Source organism: Neomonachus schauinslandi, chromosome 2, assembly GCF_002201575.2.
Source record: "Neomonachus schauinslandi chromosome 2, ASM220157v2, whole genome shotgun sequence".
NCBI lineage: Eukaryota > Metazoa > Chordata > Mammalia > Carnivora > Phocidae > Neomonachus > Neomonachus schauinslandi.
Window position 1 is genome coordinate 118,131,133 of NC_058404.1, and position 20,953 is coordinate 118,152,085.

The following is a 20,953-nucleotide window of genomic DNA, read 5'->3' on the forward strand; positions in this document are numbered from 1 at the left end:
CTGCCTTCATTGTGTTAATATTCTACTAGGACATGGGAGATAGTAATAAAAGTAAACAAAAAAAAGGGATTTTTTTGCGGAATGATCCAGTACGAAGGCAATAAAACAAGATGACACCACAAAAGGTCTGGGTAGGATCTACCTTAGATGGAGTGGTCAAGGAATAGTTCTCTGAGGAAAGTCATGAGAGGAGTGATCTGAATGATAAGGAGCCAGTCACCAGAGTCTGGAGAAGAAAGAAAACAAGTGAACTGGAGGTCTTTGAGTCATAGAAGGAGAGTTATGACCCTGGGAGGTAGAGTTTGGGATGGGAGGATTATTTTGTAAGCCACCATAGCAACTGTGGATTTTATTTTAAGGGCAGTGGGAAACCGCAGAAGGATTTCATGCAAGGTAATGCATGATCTGTATTCTTCTTCTTCTTCTTATTATTATTTTCGGACACTTTCTCTATTGCTATGTAAAAATTCATTTTTGGGAGCAAAAAGATGGAATCAACACCAGAAAACAAAAGCTATATAGATTTTGTACACCTAAATATATGTGAGTCAAATTATATATAATATTGTCATGATGGTATGTTATAACATGTTATGTTACAATCACAGATTGTAGTCAGTGAAGCTCTAAGAGCTAACAACTAAGAGCTTAGTTGTTAAGAATTTGGAGCCAAATTGGGGGGTGGAATCTTTAACACTTTATAGCAGTGTGATCTTGGAACTTTTTTTTAAAGATTTGCTTTATTTTATAGAGAGATAACATGAGCAGGAGGGGCAGAGGGAGAGAGAGAGAGAGAGAGAGAGAGAGAGAATCTCAAGCAGACTCTGCACTGAGCGTGGAGCCCAACGTGGGGCTGGATCTCACAACCCCTAGATCATGATCTGAATGGAAACCAAGAGTTGGACACTTAACCAACTGTGCCACCCAGGTGCCCTGATCTTGGAACTTTTATTAACCTCTCTGAATTCTAGTTTCTTCATTTGTCAAATCAGGGTAACTGTAGACTCTATTGGTCCTACCTCACTGGGTTGTTTGGAGGTGTAAATAAATTTGTAAAATAAACAAAAACGAAAACTTAAAACAGCTTTTGGAACCTTGTAAATACTATAAAAGTGTTTGTTAACTCACATTAATTAAATACAATATAAATACACAGTTACTCACCCCTGAGAACTGAAGAAAGCCTTTGAGAGATCTGAGAGATGGGTTTCTGTCCTGCCTCATCTAGATTTCTCCTTTCCTCAAGCTCTCTGAGTCCTCCAGGGCCTCTTCTGATTGCACCATGCTGATCTGTGCTGGGATGTTCTTTGTTATTTCACGCCCCTCATTGCTATCTCTTAGCAGATGCATTTGTTCTAAGTTCCCATTGAATGCCCAGTTCTTATCAGAGGCATTGCCATGGAGGCCTTGCTACCTTCCAGTGGGCTGTGCAGAATTCTGGTTGCCAGCTTCCCTCATTACCCCAGAGATTGCTGTGTGGCCTTGCAGACATGGAGTTCCTGGGCACAGACTGAATCCTCAGCCACGTCCGTGTTCTGCTGCCCCTGCGTTCTCTCTAGCAACAGGGAGGGATTTAGTCCTCGGCTAGTAGGGAGAGTACTTCTCTGAGCAGAAAGGTCTTATTAAAACAAACTTGCTCCAGGGACGCCTGGGTGGCTCAGTCATGAAGCGTCTGCTTTTGGCTCAGGTCGTGATCCCAGGTTCCTGGGATCGAGCCCCGCATCAGGTTCCCTGCTCAGTGGGAAGCCTGCTTGTGTTCCCTCCTTCGCTCTCTCCCTGTCAAAAACAAAACAAAACAAAACAAAAAACCCCCACAAATTTGCCTCTCAGCAGGACCTATTTAAAGCCTAAGATTATAGTGAGATTCCTAGCTTTTACATGTCACAATGTTACAGGAAATGATCATTTTTATAGAATATAGTGAGAAAAATGGGCATAGCAGTTCAAGGTCTGAGGTGACTCACGCCGAGGAGCTGGCTAACTCAGGTCCCTCCCGCCATGTGGAAGCTGGAATGATCACAGGTGTAACCGATTTACAGCTCATCCATGTCTCCCAGCACAAGGGATGGAAGACTCCCCCCTCCAGGATAAAATCCAAATCCTCTGGAATTTGATCTGTCTACACTTCCAGGTTAATTCCTAACTGTTCGATCATTTAAGCATTTAAAGCCCTCACTTTTTAATGACCTCTGAGCCTCTACTTCTTTAATTCCCTTTAGTAGAATGCCCTTCACTTCATTTCTTCTGAGTCGGCCCTTATCATCCTTACGTCTCCTTCCCAGGGCCACTGTTTCCAAGAAGTGTCCTGAAAGTCTTCTTTTCACTCCCACATGATCAAGCTGACTCGCTGCCTTCATTTCATACCCTCCAGCACCCTCCCTATTTGTCATAGCTTTTAACACACTGTCTTAAAACAACTATACTCCCTGGTATGCAAATCTTATTTATGAGTAGGGATTCATTTTTGGACCCCTTGAAAAACTGACACACTAATTAGTAAACAGTAAGTGCTCAAATTATATTTGTTGAATGGAAACTTGGATGCCTTACCTTTTCTTTGTAGATTTATTAATTATCTTCCTTGGTGAAGGAGCACAAGGATTTTCCATTAAATCACTTCCTGTCTGTATAAACTACATTTTATGTTTTGTTTTTTTGTTATTTTATTTCATTTTTTTTTTAAAGATTTTATTTATTTGACAGAGAGAGACACAGCAAGAGAGGGAACACACACAGGGGGAGTGGGAGAGGGAGAAGCCTCCCTGCTGAGCAGGGAGCCCGATGTGGGGCTCGATGTGGGACTTGATCCCAGGACCCTGGGATCATGACCTGAGCCCAAGGCAGACGCTTAACGACTGAGCCACCTAGGTGCCCCATATTTTATAAGTAAAGAAGCAGAGAGGTTGATGATGTGCCCCAGGTCATGTAGAACAGGTGGGGTAAGGCCTGGGCCCCAGAAATTACATCCTCAGATCCAGCAAAACCAGGAATCCTCAAAACCTTAGTTATAATGGTTTCACACATACACACAACAGTTATAGAACTATCCTTTCAAATTACATTAAAGCACACTTTTATATTGGGCAATAAAAGGAAACAGAGAAATAATAAGTATTTTAGTATATTTTTACCTGTTATCTGTTATTCCACTTTTAACATACTAATTAATGTAACTTTAATAATTAGTTTAAAATGATGATCATCCTTTGGATAGCTTATAATTGGATTTGAATATTTTATTTAACATTGGGAAATGCTTTTTGAACCTTATTAGTAATACGTCTCACTTTTAAAATTCACAGCCCTCCAAATTTTAAGAAACCTATTTTTATCATTAGAAACGTGGAAATTGATCTTTCTGAATCAAAGAACCGATAATTTTAAAGGATACCTCAGAGAGCAGTGATTAGTAACTTTGCTTTTTAAAGTCTGTTTTCTAATAAGTGATTGTCTTAGTCAAGACATCTTCTGTTTAATTTTATGACTTACTGAAACATTGGCCAAGATTTTTCTCATCCTTTCCTTTTCTCTAATCTATTCATAGATACTAAAATGCTGAGTATAGCCTTTGTGAAGATGCGAATTTCATATTTGGAGTCCAGATTTGAAACATTTATAGAATTAACTTTTTCAGACTTAGGAAATGTTTGATTTTGATATTATCTTCAGGGTGTAGGAATCAATAGTGGCATCTGTAGAATTTATAATTGGCCTGAAAATAAATTTGACTTAGATGAAAATGTCAAATTAGATATCATTATTTTTGGTTTATTTCTTGGCCAAAAAATAAATGTCACTTGCTGTTTAAGAAGCATCTGTATACAAATATATTGAAAATATTTTTAATTTCTTAAGTAAATATCATTCTACTTTAGGTAGAAAAAAATTAACATAATTCCCTTTATATGTCTATTTACTACTGTGCTGTCATTGAAGACTGGAATATAATCTTGTTCATATCATAAGTTATTGCTTTTTGAGATGTGCTGATAAAACAAAAGCACAAAATATGGACAGAATTATTTTAATAACTTCAATTTACCAGACAAATCGTCATAATAACCACACTTTTATTTTTACCCATTCTATTTTTCTTTACTTGTATTCTTGAATTAAAAATAACCATCAAATAATAATAATAAAAATCAGCCTGTTTGGAGAGTAAATCCAGACTGGGATGTGAAGCATATGATGCTTATGGAACAAAGACATGAAAATGACTTCAGATGGTGTGAGTCCGTATCAAGAAAAGGTGAGCCTAAATGAGTTGGTCAGTCATTCTCTAGTTATCAGTATCATTTGCCATGGGAATAACCATGTAACCCAGTTCCCACTTATTTATTTTACAAGTGAAGCAAATATATTCATAAGTACTCAACTATTTGCTTTAATTTCCTCTTTTGTTTGCTTGTAAGTTGACTTCTTTTTTTTACATTCCCCATCTATTCTCTCAGAAAGTCTGTCAGCTTAACTTCAAAATGTATCTAGAATCTGATGCGACCACTTTTCCATCTCCGCTGCTATCACCATAAACCATCCCGCTATCATCTCTATCCTGGCCTGTTGCAGTAGCCCCTAACTGCTCTCCCCTTGTCCCACATTTCCTTCCTTGCCTATAGACATGTCTGCATGGCATCCAGAATAGTCCTTTCAAAACAGAAGTCGGCTCATATTATTCCTCTGTTTTCCTTCCCAGTCCTCCCTACTTTCTCAAAGTAAAATCCAAAATACTTCCAATGGTCTACAAGGTCCTGTATGTTCCTTTTGTTAACTGACACTTGCTTACACACATCTTCCCCACATTCCCCCTTGCTCACTCTCTTATAGTCACATGGACCTCATTCTTGCTAGATCATAGCAGTTACATTGAAACCTCACGGTCTCCTCTTTGCACATGCGCTTTCCTGAGATACACACACAGCTATCTCTCTCACCTCCTTCCAGGGTTTGTCCAAATGTCTCATTCTCAGTAAGGCTTTTATCAAGTACCTTACTTAATATTAAAAATATTTCTATCCCAATTAGGAGCTCTTATTCCATGCTTTATTTTGGTGTATGCCACATGTCATATTCTAAGCTACTATATTATGGGACACCTGGGTGGCTCAGTCAGTTAAGTGCCTGCTTTCGGCTCAGGTCATGATTTGGGGGTCCTGGGATTGAGCCGCGAGCCAGCCTCCCCGCTCAGCAGGGAGTCTGCTTCTCCCTCTCCCTCTGCGCCTCACCACCCATCACATTCATGCTCTCTAGTGCTCTCTTTATCAAATAAATAAATAAAATCTTAAAAAAAAAAACAACTACTATATTATTTGCTTTGCTTACTCGTTTTGTTTATGGTTTGTCTTTCCTCATAGAATGCAAACTTTATGAAGACAGGGCTTTTGATCTGTTTTATATTTGTCTGAAACAAATTTAGTGCTTAATACATATTTGTTGAATAAATGAATGGACGAGTCAATGTAAAAGAGAAGACTTCAGAAAGTGAAAATGTCAGGGCGCCTGGGTGGCTCAGTCGGTTAAGCGTCTGCCTTCGGCTCAGGTCATGATCCCAGGGTCCTGGGATGGAGCCCCACGTTGGGCTCCCTGCAGGGAGCCTGCTTCTCCCTCTGCCTCCCCCCACCCCCTTGTGCTCTCTCTCTCTCAAATAAATAAATAAAATCTTAAAAAAAAAAAAAAGTGAAAATGCCTGACGTAGTTAGAACCCAGTGATGTTTGTTGAATGAATGGGTTCTGTGAACATTCTTTTGAAAGAATGGTTTGTGGAGAATTTTCTGTGAGTTGTTTCAATATGATTTTAAATAATAACTATTTTTAAAAACTGATTATTTGAAATGAAAGTTTAGTTGTTGCCTGTCTTTCTGTAAAAGTCTGTTTGTTATGGCTTGAATCAGGGTACATCAGGAAGATGGAAATGTGATTAATAACGCCTGAATTTTTTTTTTCAGAGAAAACTGAAATGAGGGACTCTGATTCCCTAATCTGCTGCTGAAATTTGCTTTTTCTTGGATCTAGGGCAAAAAGAAACGGGCACACTTGCCTCCCTGCTGCTGCCATGTTAAGCATGCTCACTTCACAAGCTCCTGCAGATGGAAGTGTAATTGTGTGGAAGGTGAATTGATTGCAATTAACCTCAGGACTTACCCTCAGGCTGGGGTATTCTACCTTCTTTTCTAGGAATGTGCCACCAGGGCCATAATACATAGCTGATGAATACATATATCATACAGGGAAACACATATATTATGGGATAAAGTACATAAATCATGTAGAAAAACATGCATTATACTGAGATGATCAAATTATAAATGAAGCACATAAATCATAAGATTACACTGTTGAATTGTATCAGGAAACATAAATTATATAGTGAAATCCCAGGGTCACTGGAGGGTTCACTGAATAATGAAATGAGCTCCTATAACTTAAGGAAAAGTGGAGTAACTCGGTGAAAAATCCATTGTGCATTATGTTGAATATTCCATTTAATCCAATTTTATCTCCTCCACCTCCTGTGCCCAAGGAATCGAGGTGGCACACTAGGAGGCGAGGGGACTAAACAAACAAACAAACAATAAATGCAGTATTCAATGATAATGTACTCTAACTACATTCAAAAAATAAAAACTTTCAAATACAGTGCACATCTATAGCTGAATTCTCAAGTTAATGTTGGAAAGGATGGCAGTTCTAAAGTCAGGTACAAATAGCAAAAGGGCAACATCTCGTTCTAAAATGAAGAATTTCTTGAATCTCAAGAAGATCCTAAAAAGAAAGAGATGAAATTAAGATTGGTTCGCTCTAAATGTAGATAAGCAATTGAAATTTGGATTGATTCATTGCACTGAATAATGAAGAACAAAAACATTTATTTTAAATTATGCATGTATAAAGACTTTGCTTACCTTTCCTTGGAGATCATTTTTCACATTTGACTTTTTTTTTTTCCCTCTACTTCTCTGTGCCTTTGTTCACGCATGTATTAATAGGATGAAAGAGAAGCAAAATGGAGAAGAGAATTCTTTAACTTTGTTTTGCTTTTTAAAGGAAAGTCACAAGCTGGTAGAGGCCACTCTGTGAGGTTTTAACAGAAGCTCAAGCAAAGACAGACTTTCACACACAATACAGAACAATGATACAAATCAGATCAATCTCACAAAGTTTCTCAGTGCAACGTTCATCCACATGAATTACGTTCTCACTAAAGCAAGGGCCTGGAATTCACATCCATTCGTAACACTGGTGAGTTAGGGTTATGGTCAAAGCCCGGTGTACTGAGGGATTCCTTAGTCATAAACAAAGTGTTTGACCCACTCTATTCCTCAGGGCAATGGAGAGCCCGAGCTAACTGAATTTATACGGTGGGAATTGATAGTTTATTGCTGACCCTGGAGGGGCAGGGGCACTGACTCACATCCTATTTCTGGCTTTTCTTGGCATTTGTTACTGCAGATAAAGGTAGATTGTGTCGAGATGTGCTGCTGGTCCTGGAATACAATTGTGTCAAAATGCAAGTGCTCAATTTTATTTGAACGGGAGCAATAAATTGGCACCCCCAAATACCCCCTGCCTTCCCTAAACATCATATTTCAATTTCTCACTGTTGCTCATGTTTAGTGCTTGTTAACACACCAAAGGATGTTAAAAGATATAAATCCTGGTAATTGTACATTAGTAATTGTGGAAGAAACTGAAGAGCTAAAGACACATAGAATTCCTTTGTTTTCAATGGCAGGTGAAATACAAAATATTAATAAAAATGTAATCCATAAAAATGTTTAGTTTGTTATTTGTACATTCAGCTCTGGCCTGCTAACCCAAACTGTTTGGTCCCCAAAACATCCATAAATGGTTAAATCTTCTCAATATACGTATAATCATTTTACTCTATGATCTATGTGTTTCATTAGTTGAGGTACACATTTTGCTATAATAAATGTGCTTCAGTAAATGATCTATGCATTTCTTTCTGAAATGTATGTGTTTCACTAGAAAAGGTATGTGTTCATCAACTATGAATAATGTTCCTAACGGCACCACATTATATTACTTGGCTGGTATTAGCACAGCATTACACATCCATTCCCTCATGACCATAAGCACTGCGTCTGCGAGAAGACACACATCAGCCCCTGTCACTCTCAGGTGTCAATGCTCATGTGCATGAACTCTGCCGTCTTGGGAAACACAAATGGGGGGGGGGCAGGATGGAGTCATTTTTGAGGTGAATATGTTTGTTAAATGAACAGGAAACAAGGGATTTTTCTAGGCCTGCCCTTTTATAACCCAGAGGAGGAAAAAAACAATGCGACAAAACACAGTTGAGATTTTATTGTTTTTCATAGGCAAACTTCCTTCCATTTGCTTCAATTAAATGTTACTTGGGTAACAAAGGAAAGAATGTAATTCCAAGTGAAACATTAAAACCATTATTTTTTTTTTTTTGTATTTACGTGACTCCTCTATCAAAATTCCACCCAATTCCTGATTTTAGTGAATTGGCTTCCAAAAATGAAGTGAAATGGTCTTTATAGAGTGAAATGAATTGATTACTTTAAAAGTTAAAGACCTTATCTTTCTGTAAAAGGTGTTGTTGATCACTTATTGATGAGAGGTTCATGTAGTTTATAATTCAAAGGGAAAAGAAAGATTTTTGTAGGTTTAACAAAACATACAGTGATTTACTTCTCAACATACTGAAATTCAAACCAAGCAATTACCCAATTAAACCCGCAATCAATTATTTGTGGCCTCCAAGCTATCTGGGAGTACTAACAAACAAACCCTTAGATTATCTATAGAAATCCTTTCTTCCCCCAGGTGTATGAGTTTCTTCTGTCCAGCTGTCAATGTTTTGAAATGTGCCTGATTCTTAGAAATGTGCCTTTCTTCATTGTGATATACAGCCTGTAATTCAATGCACACGATATTTGTGAATATTGTCTTCCCACCAAATGACTTATATTCTGCTCTTCATGTAAATGTGTTAATTATGACAGAATCACTTATTTTTCACAGATGAAAACTAATGCTTTGTATATGAACTTTCCATTTAAAAATCATTTTTCAGTAAACACCGAATCTCTTCTACATAAGACATCACATGATTTATTACACGTCTCTACTTAGTGACCTAATTTTCTCTCTACTTTACATCTATCATTGCAGATATTTCTTTCATTTATACCTGCCTTTTACATTTTTTATTTACTGAAGTGACTGAAACCTGGTGGTTATTTTTTACTATTATGGGGATTAGGAATTTCTATAGGTCTTATCAGCTGGCAAGTCATTCATCTTATATTTGAGACACTCTCTATGTAGCAATAGTCTATATTAAATAGTTCTGGAATAATTAATTCAGTGCTTTTAGGGAATTGGTACAATTTTTCTACAGTAGAATGTTTTGATGATAACGCCATTCTCATTTTCTGAAGACTGCAAAAATGCACATGTGAAAAAAAGAGAAGATTCTTGACAAAAGCAATCTTTCTGACAAAAATTAGTTTGGCATTAATAGCAATTGAATCCACCTATGTATAAAACTGGATCAGCCAGTAATATTTTAGGGACACCCAGAAAGCATTATTTAGGGACACCTAGAAATAAAAAAAAATGTTGGTTTATACATATGGGTCGGACATAATACTTTTCTTTAATGCATGTTGCACTAAATATTGCTTAGTGATTTTGTGAATTAAGTGTTAGTAATACTATAATGACCTTGTCTTATATTTTCGATAGTTAATAGTTAAATTCTTTATGGTAGCCTATAAATTGTTGCCTAAAAACAGAAGCAGGAAATTGTAGTAAATGTTATTGAAAACTCTCACAGAGAGATTTTGTTGTCTATTGAATTTCCCTCTTACTCAGTTGGATTAATATCCTCAGTTACGTGTTACATCTTACTTAGAAAGTCCTCATTGGGCCCAAATCAGTCATATGTGAATAGTTCGTAAACAAGTTCCTTGAGTCCTGAAATGGTCTAAGTGATAAACATTTAATCAATTTGATTCCACTTTGCACGTGATTGTGTATATGAGAAAAATCTCTTTGGTAAAGATTCCTTAAGACCCATATACTGAGATCAACCTGAGCTGAAAGTATTCTACTTTGTAATGAAAAAAATAATATATATGTTCATACTTTCAAAAAAATCAGTTTGTTCATAAATTTCCACCACCACTCACCTCTTGTACACATAGGTCTGTGATATATTTGTAATGTTTAAAGTTTATAAAGAATAGTTACATAATTTTTGTTTTACTTTAGTCCAGGTTCATTGTGATTAGCCTATTCACTGGTACTGTGAGGACCTTTGTGATGCTTGCTAAGTCTCAAATGTGATCTGAATTGGTGTTCTCTGCCAAAATCTAGCTCTGGCACTGTCTATAACCTGGATGTTTTCAGCTCCAGACACCATGGTATCTTTCTTGTGGTTTCTATAATCTTCGAGGGCTATGTCATAAGCTTTGCTAAAAGAAAAAAAAAAAAAAAAAAAAAAACCTCCAACCACTCTCAGGTGAAAAAAAAAAAGTTGAATATTAAATACAACTTGAACATTCCTTTAAGAATCTGTGTAGATATTAATACATTTAAAAATAGGGTTAAAATCAGGTTATATTAGGCCAAACACATCTTAAATTGCTGAAGAGTTTCACAGTGACATTTTGGTCATCAGTGGCAGCCATTATCTGGGAATAAATCAATTTGCAGCAGCCGTGGACAGCTATTTGAGTGTAGAGCAGAGCAGCTTAACTGCAGAAGCATGTTAAAAGTTAAAAGGCAGGAGTCCTGCTGACTACACATAAGAAAATTTTTTAAGGTAAAACCATAACACAACATTGCCTGACTCAGAACACATCAGGCCTTTCGTGTTAATTCCTGCTACCTAATAGCTGATTTGATATGCTTTCTTTTCTAGCTCCCTTGTTAAGGATGGTGCATATTATAGAAACTTGTCTAGATCCATTTTTGTTCTTCCTTTTGGCAAATAATTCTCGTTAGAGTTTCGGTTAGTGCTTCTGGCAATGGAAGAACTAGCACTTTTATGGTCTTTTAATCTGTGAGAAAGACTGTCCTTGGTTTCTTTAAAAGGTCAATATCAGGTACAGAATTTTCTTCAACTGTAAGCAGAATGGTGCCGCACTAGATAAGGCATCTCGCGGCAAAGTAGAATAAAGAAGGTGCACCATTTGCCACAGTTATACATTCGCTTATTTATAACCTAGAAGTTACCATCTTTTTACCTTTGCATTTCTCACTTGCCATAATAGTTTGTTTTCTGAGTTTGAGACCTGGATTTAGAAAGTAAAATAATCTTCTGTGTTGGGTTTTCCTTTAAGTTCCTATATTGGCATCTCTAGAAAATGGATGATGGACTGAGAGGGAAGGACGGGCCTTTACAGGAAAAAAAAAAAGCAGCTTTCGGAATTAAATTGGAAATTATATGTACAAATTCAAGTGTGTATCAGTTGTGGTTTATTTCATAGATTTACTTTTCACAATGTAACCTCAATATACTTTTCAGTAAAACCGCAAAGGCCTGAGATAATGTACAAAGATGGCTTATATTCTGTACGGTGATGGAATCTAACATGGACCAGTTATTGTTGAAGTTAGAATAATGAATTCTGTCAGAGCTCAGGGAATATTTGTAAGTGAATCGTTGTCACTGAAGACATGACATTGTTGTGATCTGAGGCTTATATTGGGATAATTTTAATAGTCATCACTCAAGTAAAAATTGTATTTGAAATACCTGGCATATTTTTAGTGTCCTATGCAAATCTTAAATGAGATAATAAAATGAATGGTAATTAAACATGATTATAATTTCCCAAAGAAAGAAAACTTATTTCTATGGGCTAAATATGTTTGCTGGAAATTGTGATTTAACTGATCTCAATGCTGAATTAAAAATTTAAAAATATATAAATATAATAGCTTCAGCTTCCATAGTTTGGTCGTGTTATTTTTTTTTTAAGTGTCGAGTAACATTAGTGTAAATTCTTGGCATAGTGATTATTCGGTGAGCCTACACAAATATTTTTCTAGGAACATGTAAGAATCTGAGAGAGGCTGGATCTAAATGCTATTATCCTTAAATCATAGGTAGAAAAAGAAGAACCTACAGATTCATTTTTAAAAGTATGAATGAAAGTATTTTAGCTAATAAAAATCAGCAGAAACAGTGATGTCAATGTAAATTATTGGTAAGTACAATTCTTGGATAAAGTGCTACAGAAATACCATTGATGTACTCTATGGCAAAGTCTTGAGCTTGGAAATCTTGAAAAATCACCTGGGAAAACATTTGTCCTTATATTAGTAGTGGAGGATGGAGGGAAATGTTCACTGAGTCTTTTATTAACTGTTCTTCAAATGAAGCCTACAAATGAATATTAATAACCAACATCTTCTGGCACCCAACCCATTGCCAGACACTTCCTCAGTGTTTGGTAAAATTATGTGGTGTGTGTTTGATCAGAATTCCTATTCTACAGATGAGGAAACTGAGTCAAGAGGTTAAATGCTGAACTTCTGGTCATACAATGAGTAAGTGGTGTTTTGGAGACTGCTAGTTTGCTCCCCATTATTCTGTCTTCCCTTCTCCTTTTCGTAATAAAAAACCTAAGTTTGAGTTAGCTACAGGGTTTAAACGCCAGCAAGGCACCGCATTTCCCATCCTCTCTTGCAGTTAGTGATGCCATGATAATACATTTTTGTTAATAGTTTTGAGCCAAACTATGTTGTTTGCAACTTCTGGGTCTTATCTATAAAGGGACTGGAACTTACTTGCCCCATGTTTGAAAGCTCTGTGCTCAGTGTGACAAAGCAACATGATGCAGGGAGGCTGAGAGCCCAACAGTATCAACCCGCAATGCTAGACCAGGATGGCTTACGCAGACTTTCACATGAAAGAGAACTAAGCTGTCTAAACTGCCTGCTTATGCTTTTGTATTCAGAGTTCCCCCTCTTTCTTACTCTCTCAGCGATCAAATAAGTATCCCAACTAATACAGTGTGAGAATTGAGTTTCACATCCAGAATCCAGAGCCAAAGCTCTTAAATGTTAGAACATGTCCAACTGAACTTGCTGTTTGGTAGAATTGTCAAGGTCATTTTTGATTCAGGAATTTTTCCAGTTAGTAATTTATGTCTCTAAAACTGTTGGATCAGCTGTCTTTGACAAAAAGAACAAGTAAGAGAGACATACTGTAGGAAAACCATAGGTGCCACTACTTTTTTTCTGAATTAATAGTCCTTAAATACACTGCAAACATAGATGTTCTCTTTTTTCACCAGTAATTTATTCCTTTAACTTTACACCTGTGGCTTACATTTTTCCTTCAAATCTTTCCGTATTGTCTCCTGATTGTGGGTCTCCACTTGCTCTTTTATATATTTCTTTCATGGGGGCGCCTGGGTGGCTCAGTCGTTAAGCGTCTGCCTTCAGCTCAGGTCATGTCCTAGGGTCCTGGGATCGAGCCCCACATCAGGCTCCCTGCTTCACGGGAGGCCTGCTTCTCCCTCTCCCACTCCCCTGCTTGTGTTCCCTCTCTCACTCTGTCTCTCCCTGTCAAATAAATAAAATCTTTAAAAAAAATTCTATATATTTCTTTCATGATTTCTGATTTTTCAGAGTTCTTGTTTTTTTTTTTTTTCTCTTGCTGTCTAATCAATATTAGGTAACTTCAAGCCCTCAAATGACTCCAATAATTTACAAATCACGCTTGTAAGTATATTTAATTAATATAATTAGCTGGTAGAATTCTCCTGTGAAGCTATCTGGCCCTGGACTTCGGTTTGTTGGGAGATTTTTGATTACTGATTTTTGATTACAATTTCTTTGCTGGTTATCAGTCTGTTCAATTTTCTATTTCTTCCTGTTTCAGTTTTGGTAGTTTATTTCTAGGAATTTGTCCATCTCTTCTGGGTTGTCCAATTTGTTGGCATGTAGTTTCCCAAAATATTCTCTTATAATTGTTTACATTTCTGTGGTGTTGGGTGTTATTTCTCCTCTCTCATTGGTGATTTTTTATTTATTTGGGTCCTTTTTCTTTTTTTTTGTGATAAGTCTGGCTAGAAGTTTATTAATGTCATTAAATATTTTCAAAGAATCAGCTCCTGGTTTCATTGATCTGCTCTATTTTTTTTTAAAGTTTGTATCATTTATTTCTGATCTAATCTCTATTATTACCTTCCCTCTGCTGGCTTTAGGTTTCATTTGTTGTTTTTCTTCTAGCTCTTTAGGTATAAGGTTAGGTTGCTTATTTGAGATTTTTCTTGCTTCTTGAGGTAGGCCTGTATTGCTATATACTTCCCTCTTAGGACCACTTTTGCTGCATCCCAGAGGTTTTAGACCATCGTGTTTTCATTATCATTTGTTTCCATGTATTTTTAAAATTTTTTCTTTGATTTCCTGGGTGACCCATTCATTGTTTACTAACATGTTGTTTAACCTCTATGTATTTGTGGGCTTTCCAAATTTTTTCTTGTGGTTGACTTCTAGTTTCCTAGTGTTGTGAGCAGAAAAGGTGCTTGGTATGATTTTAATCTTTTTCTATTTGTTGAGGCCTGTTTTGTGACCTAATATGTGCTCTATTCTAGAGAATGTTCCATTGCACTTGAAAAGAATGTGTATTCTGCTGTTTTAGGATGAAATGTTCTGAATCTGTTAAGTCCATCTGGTCCAGTGTGTTATTCAAAGCCATTGTCTCCTTATTGATTTTTCTGCTTAGATGATCTGTCCATTGATATAAGTGGGGTGTTAAAGTCTACTATTATTATGTTATTATCAATCAGTTCCTTTACGTTTGCTATTAATTGTTTTATATATTTGGGCACTCCCATGTTGGATGCATATATTATTTACTATTGGAATATCTTCTTGTTGGATTGTCTCCTTTATGATTATATAATGCCCTTCTTTGTCTCTTTTCACAGTCTTTGTTTTAAAGTCTCATTTGTCTGATAGAAGTACTGCTACTTCAGCTTTCTTTTGACATCTATTTGCGTGATAAATATTTCTCCATCCCCTCACTTTCAATCTGCAGGTGACTTTAGATCTAAAATGAGTCTCTTATAAGCAGCATATAGATGGCTCTTGTTTTATTTATCCATTCTGACACCCCATGCCTTTTGATTGGAGCATTTAGTCCATTTATATTCAAAGTAATTATTGATAGATATATATTTATTGCCATTTTTCTACCAAACATTTAAAGAAGAATTAATACCTATTCTTCTCAAACTATTATAAAACTAGAAGGGAAAGAAAAACTTCCAAATTCATTCATTCCATGAGACCAGTGTTACTCTGATTCCAAAACCAGATAAAGACTACTAAAAAAGGTCAATATCCCTGTGGAACACAGATGCAAAATTCCGAATAAAATATTAGCAAAGCTGGGGTGCCTGGGTGGCTCAGTTGGTTAAGCATCTGCCTTTGGCTCAGGTCATGATTCCAGGGCCCTGGGTTGGAGTCCCACGCAGGGCTCACTGCTCAGCAGGGAGCCTGCCTCTCCCTCTGCCCCTCCCCCACTCATGCTTGCTTTCTCTCTCTGTGTCAAATAAATAAATAAATAAAATTTTTAAAAAGAAAATATTAGCAAACCAAACCCAGCACTACATTTAAAAAATCATTCACCACGATAAAGTGGAATTTGTTCCTGTGTTGCAAGTGTGGTTCAATATTCACAAATCAATCAACGTGATATACCACATTAATAAAAGAAAGGATAAGAACCATATGATCCTTTCAATAGATGAAGAGGAAGCATTTGACAAAGTACCACATACATTCATGATAAAAACCCTCAACAAAGGAGGTTTAGAGGGAACATACCTCAACATAATAAAGGCCATATATGACAAACTTACAGCTAATATCATCCTCAATGGGGAAAAACTGAGAGCTTTTCCTCTATGGTCAGGAACAAGATGGGGCTGTCCACTCTCACCATTGTTACTTAACATAGTACTGAAGTCCCAATCTCAGTAATAAGACAAAAAAAAGATATAAAAGACAACCAAATCAATAAGGAAGAAGTAACATTTCACTATTTGGAGATGACCTGATACTCTATATAGGAAACCTGAAAGACTCTACCAAAAAACTGCTAGAAAGGTTACACAAATTCAGTAAAGTTGCAGGATACAAAATCAATATACAGAAATCTGTTGCATTTCCATACACCAATAATGAAGCAGCAGAAAGGCAAATTAAGGAATCAATCCCACTTACAATTGCACAAAAATCATAAGATACCTAGGAATAAACCTAACCAAAGAGGTAAAAGACCTGTACTCTGAAAATCATAAAACACTGTTGAAAGAAATTGAAGGTGACACAAAGAAATGGAAAAACATTGTTAAATGTGTATCCTACTCAAAACAATCTACATATGTAAGACAACGCCTATCAAAATACCACCAGCATTTTTCAGAGAGCTAGAACAAACAATCCTAAAATTTGTATGGAACTACAAAAGACCCCAAATAGGCAAAGCAACCTTGAAAAAGAAAGCAAAGCTGGAAGGATCACAATTCTGGACTTCAAGTTATATTACAAAGCTGTAGTGATCAAAACAGTATGGTACTGGCACAAAAATGGACAAATAGATCAATAGAACAGAATAGAAAACCCAGAAATAAAACCAGAACTATATGGTCAACTAATCTTCAACAAAGCAGGGAAGAATATTAAGTCACAAAAAGACGTCTCTTCAACAAATTCTGTTGGGAAAACTGGACAGCAACATGCAAAAGAATGAAACAACCACTGTCTTACACCAAACACAAAAATAAATTCAAAATGGATGAAAGATCGAAATGTGAGACCTGAAACCATAGAAATCCTAGAGGAGAACACAGGGAGTAACTTCTTTGATATCAGCCATACCAACTTCCTTCTAAATATGTCTCCTGAGGCAAGGGAAACAAAAGCAAAACTAAGCTATTGGGACTTCATCAAAATAAAAATCTTCCGCACAGTGAAGAAAATAGGCAATAAAACTAAAACACAACCTGTGCAATGGGAGAAGATATTTGCAAATGACTTATCTAATACAGGGTTGGTATCTAACATATATAAAGAACTTATAAAACCGCACATCCAGAAATGAATAATCCCATTAAAAAATGGGCAGAAGTCATGAACAGACATTTTTTCAAGAAGACATCCATGTGGCCACAGACACATGAAAAGATGCTCAACATCACTCATCATCAGGGAAATACAAAACAAAACTACAATGAGATATCATCTCATACCAGTCAGGATGGCTAAAATCAACAAAAAAGAAATAACAGGTGTTGGCGAGGACATGGAGAAAAAGGAACCCTCTTGCACTATTGGTGGGAATACAAACTGGGGCAGCCACTCTAGAAAACATATGGAGGTTCCCCCAAAAGTTAGAAATAGAACTACCCTACAATCCAGCAATTGCAATATTAGGTATTTACCCAAAGAATAAAAAATACAATTTGAAAGGATACATACACTCTGATTTATAGCAGCATTATCTACAATAACCAAATTATGAAACAGCCCAAGAGTCCATTGACCAATAAATGGATGAAGAAGATGTGGTGTAACACACAATGGAGTATTACTCAGCCATCACAAAGAATGAAATCTTGCAATTTGCAACAACATGCATGGAGCTAAAGAGTATAATGCTAAGTGAAATAGAGAAAGACAGATACCATATGATTCAACTCATATGTGGAATTTAAGAAACAAAACAAATGAGCAAAGAAGGAAAAAGAGAAGCAAAACAAAAAAGACAGACTCTTAACAATAGAGAACAAACTGATGGTTACAGGGTGGAGGTGGGTGGTGGAATGGGTTAAATAGGTCATGGGGATTAATGACTGCATTTGTTGTGATGAGCACTGGGTGTTGTGCTGAACTGTTGAATCACTATATTGTACACCTGAAAGTAATATTACACTGTATGCTAACTACCTAGAATTTAAATAAAAACTTTAAAATACAATTAGATGGTTCTAAAAATTTAAAGTTGAAAAAGTACATCAAAAAAGATATGTGGGAAGGGCAACCCATGGAATGGAAAAAATATTTGCAAACCACATATCCAATAAGGAGTTAGTATCAAGTATACAAGAAACCCATTCAACTCAACAGCAAAAAAATTAATAATCGAATTTAAAAATGGACAAAAGATTTTCCTAAAGACATACAAATGGCCAACAAGTGCATGAAAAGATTTTCAATATCACTAATTATTAAAAAGATACAAATCAAAACCATAATGAGATATCACCTTATTCTTGTTAGAATTGTTATTATTTAAAAAAAAAACAAAAACAAAAAACAAAAACAAAACCAAGAAATAACAAGTGCTCGTGAGGACCTGGAGAAAAGGGAACACTTGTGCACTGTTGGTGAGAATGTAAACTTGTACAGCTACTATGGAAACAATAGGGAGGTTTTTAAAGAGATTAAAAATACAACTACTATATGATCCAGCAATCCCACTTCTGAGTATATATTCAAAGAAAAGGAAATCATTTTTTGAGGCGATGTCAGTACTCTCAAGTTTGTAGCAGCATATTCACAACAGCCATGGAATGGAAACACCCTAAGTGTCCATCTATGGATAGATGGATGGATGGATGAATAAAATGTGTCTCATATATACTGTCTTTATATATGCCATGGGATATTATTCAGCCATAAAAATGAAGGAAAATCTGCCATTATGTAACCACATGGATGAATCTGGAGGGCAATAAGGTATGCGAAATAAGCCAGACACAGACAGCTATTGCATGGTGTCACTTATATGTGGAATCTAAAAAATTAATGAAGGAAGTCAGACTCATAAAAACAGAAGGTAGAATGCTGGTTACCAGGAGCTGGGAGTGGGAGAAATAGGGAGAGGTTGGTAAGAGGATATAAGCTTTCAGTTTTAAAATGAGTATAACGTCTGAAGATGTAACATATAATAACATGTATAGTAAAAAAGGAAATTTCCAACTTTTAATGTTTGTGGGCCCTGCTCCTGGGCTCCAAGAGAAACTATACTTTAATATTTACCAAGGTCAAAATGACTCTGCAAAACCTCAAAGTATGGGCTCAATTTCTGTCCCAGACGTTGTATGTCTGCTTTGTTAAAAAAAAAAAAAATGACCAAAAAGGAGCATTGCAAACATAAAGATGAGAAAAATGAAAAAAAATCCCTGGTTTCCATAAGCTTAGGTCGTACAGCCTTGCACATACTAATATCATACAATAAAGTCTGTGACTTTCTGGAATGTTCTTTGTCATGATGACTTGTAACTGTTTATGTATAAATCATATTTGCCCTGCACTAAATGTTCCTTCCCTGGGGCACCTGGGTGGCTCAGTCGTTAAGCGTCTACCTTCAGCTCAGGTCATGGTCCCAGGGTCCTGGGATCGAGTCCCACATCGGGCTCCCAGCTCGGCGGGAGGCCTGCTTCTCTCTCTCCCACTCCCCTTGCTTGTGTTCCTGCTCTCGCTGTCTCTCTCTTTGTCAAATAAATAAATAAAATCTTTAAAAAAAAATAAAAAAAATAAATGTTCCTTCCCTGGAGCACTCTCTTCTTTGTGAAGATTGTGTATTCCAAACAGCTGTCCTAACCTGGCTCAAATTAAACTTTTTTCCTTTCTCTTTAAAGTTTTAAAAGGTTTGTTCATTTTGCTTTGACGATAGTATAGTCAATAACACCGTATTGTGTAATTGACATTTTCTAAGAGAGTAGAACTTAAGTGTTCTCTCACACACTCAAAGGGAAACATATGAGGTGATGGATATGTTTGCTAATTCTCTTGGGGAAATCCTTTCACAATATGTATGTATATTGAATCATCATTTGCATACTTTATATATCTTATAATTTTATTTGTTAATTATACCCCAGTAAAGCTGAAAAAGAGTAAATGATATGTGGAGACTTCTGGTTTCTGGTCCAACATACAAAAAGTTTGGCAGTAGTTATTCCATCCTACTAGTAAGAAAATCGAGACAATCTACAGATTGGGAGAATATTAAAAACACATATCTGATAAATAACTGCTGTATAAAATATACAAGGGACATTTAAAAATCAACAATAAGAAATCAATCAACTGAATTAATAAATGGGCAAAATTCTGAACAGACATCTCATCAAAGAAGATATACAGAGGACAAACATATGACAAGGTGCTCCACATCCTATGTCATTAGGGAGATACAAAATAAAACATCAACGAGACACCAATACCACTACATACATATCAGGTTGGCTAAAATCCAAAACATTGACAACACCAAATGCTGCCTAGAATGTGGAGCAAAAGGAGCTCTCATTCATTGTTGGTAAGGCTGCCAAATGGTGTAGCCATTTTGAAAGACTGGCTGCCTTTTACAAAGTTGAAGATGGCCTTACTATATGACTCAGCAATCATACTTCTTGGTATTCACCCAATTAAGTTGACAGTGTATGTCCACACAAAAACTTAAACATGAATGTTTGGAATAGCTTTATTTATAAATTTGCCAAAATATTAGAATATGTCCTTAAATAGGTGAGTGGATGAACTGTAGGATATCTATGAAATTGAATGTTATTCAGTGATAGAAAGAAATGAACTACTAACAGACACATGAAAAGATACACAACATCACTCATCATCAGAGAAATGCAAATGAAAACCATGAGGAGATACTGCGTCACACCTGTCAGAATGGCTAAAATTAACAACATAAGAAACAACAGGTGTTGGCAAGTTTGCAGAGAAGGGGGAGGCCTCTTGCACTGTTAGTAGGAATGCAAACTGGTGCAGCCACTCTGGCAAACAGTATGGAGGTTCCTCAAAATGTTAAAAATAGAACTATCCCATGATCTAGGAATTGCACTACTAGGTATTTATCCAAAGGATACAAAATATGTAGATTCGAAGGGGTACATGCACCCCGATG